Here is a 3,354-nt window from a genome sequence, read left to right on the forward strand (position 1 = left end):
CGGGACACTTATATACATTATATGCGGGACACTTATATACATTATATGCGGGACACTTATATACATTATATGCAGGGCACTTATATACATTATATGCAGGACACTTATATACATTATATGCAGGACACTTATATACATTATATGCAGGACACTTATATACATTATATGCAGGACACTTATATACATTATATGCAGGACACTTATATACATTATATGCAGACCACTTATATACATTATATGCGGGACACTTATATACATTATATGCGGGACACTTATATACATTATATGCAGGGCACTTATATACATTATATGCAGGACACTTATATACATTATATGCAGGACACTTATATACATTATATGCAGGACACTTATATACATTATATGCAGGACACTTATATACATTATATGCAGACCACTTATATACATTATATGCGGGACACTTATATACATTATATGCGGGACACTTATATACATTACATGCGGGACACTTCTATACATTATATGCGGGACACTTATATACATTATATGCGGGACACTTATATACATTATATGCGGGACACTTATATACATTATATGCGGGACACTTCTATACATTATATGCGGGACACTTATATACATTATATGCGGGACACTTATATAGATTATATGCGGGACACTTATATACATTATATGCAGGACACTTATATACATTATATGCGGGACACTTGTATACATTATATGCGGGACACTTATATACATTATATTCAGGACACTTATATACATTATATGCGGGACACTTATATACATTATATGCGGGACACTTATATACATTATATGCGGGACACTTATATACATTATATGCGGGACACTTCTATACATTATATGCGGGACACTTCTATACATTATATGCGGGACACTTCTATACATTATATGCGGGACACTTCTATACATTATATGCGGGACACTTCTATACATTATATGCGGGACACTTATATACATTATATGCGGGACACTTATATACATTATATTCGGGACACTTATATACATTATATGTGGGACACTTATATACATTATATTCAGGACACTTATATACATTATATGCGGGACACTTATATACATTATATGCGGGACACTTATATACATTATATGCGGGACACTTATATACATTATATGCGGGACACTTATATACATTATATGCAGGACACTTATATACATTATATGCAGGACACTTATATACATTATATGCGGGACACTTATATACAATATATGCGGGACACTTCTATACATTATATGCGGGACACTTCTATACATTATATGCGGGACACTTCTATACATTATATGCGGGGCACTTCTATACATTATATGCGGGACACTTATATACATTATATGCGGGACACTTATATACATTATATGCGGGACACTTATATACATTACATGCGGGACACTTATATACATTATATGCGGGACACTTATATACATTATATGCGGGACACTTCTATACATTATATGCAGGACACTTCTATACATTATATGCGGGATACTTCTATACATTATATGCGGGACACTTCTATACATTATATGCGGGGCACTTCTATACATTATATGCGGGACACTTCTATACATTATATGCGGGACACTTCTATACATTATATGCGGGACACTTATATATATTATATGCGGGACACTTATATACATTACATGCGGGACACTTATATACATTATATGCGGGACACTTATATACATTATATGCGGGACACTTATATACATTATATGCGGGACACTTATATACATTATATGCAGGACACTTATATACATTATATGCGGGACACTTATATACATTATATGCGGGACACTTATATACATTATATGCGGGACACTTATATACATTATATGCGGGACACTTATATACATTATATGCGGGACACTTATATACATTATATGCAGGACACTTATATACATTATATGCGGGACACTTATATACATTATATGCGGGACACTTATATACATTATATGCAGGACACTTATATACATTATATGCGGGACACTTATATACATTATATGCGGGACACTTATATACATTATATGCGGGACACTAATATACATAATATGCAGGACACTTATATACATTATATACTGGACACTTATATACATTATATGCGGGACACTTCTATACATTATATGCGGGACACTTATATACATTATATGCGGGACACTTATATACATTATATGCGGGACACTTATATACATTATATGCAGGACACTTATATACATTATATGCAGGACACTTATATACATTATATGCGGGACACTTATATGCATTATATGCGGGACACTTATATACATTATATGCGGGACACTTATATAAATTATATGCGGGACACTTCTATACATTATATGCGGGACACTTCTATACATTATATGCGGGACACTTATATACATTATATGCGGGACACTTATATACAATATATGCGGGACACTTATATACATTATATGTGGGACACTTATATACATTATATGCGGGACACTTATATACATTATATTCAGGACACTTATATACATTATATGCAGGACACTTATATACATTATATGCGGGACACTTATATACATTATATGCGGGGCACTTATATACATTATATGCGGGACACTTATATACATTATATGCGGGGCACTTATATACATTATATGCGGGACACTTATATACATTATATGCGGGACACTTATATACATTATATGCGGGACACTTATATACATTATATGCGGGACACTTATATACATTATATGCGGGACACTTATATACATTATATGCAGAACACTTATATACATTATATGCGGGACACTTATATGCATTATATGCGGGACACTTATATACATTATATGCGGGACACTTATATACATTATATGCGGGACACTTATATAAATTATATGCGGGCCACTTATATACATTATATGCGGGACACTTATATACATTATATGCGGGACACTTATATACATTATATGCGGGACACTTATATACATTATATGCGGGACACTTCTATACATTATATGCGGGACACTTATATACATTATATGCGGGACACTTATATACATTATATGCGGGACACTTATATACATTATATGCGGGACACTTCTATACATTATATGCGGGACACTTATATACATCATATGCGGGACACTTATATACATTATATGCAGAACACTTATATACATTATATGCGGGACACTTATATACATTATATGCAGGACACTTCTATACATTATATGCAGGACACTTATATACATTATATGCGGGACACTTATATACATTATATGCGGGACACTTATATACATTATATGCGGGACACTTCTATACATTATATGCGGGACACTTATATACAT

The sequence above is a fragment of the Rhinoderma darwinii genome, unplaced genomic scaffold (genome assembly GCF_050947455.1).
Source record: "Rhinoderma darwinii isolate aRhiDar2 unplaced genomic scaffold, aRhiDar2.hap1 Scaffold_3377, whole genome shotgun sequence".
NCBI lineage: Eukaryota > Metazoa > Chordata > Amphibia > Anura > Rhinodermatidae > Rhinoderma > Rhinoderma darwinii.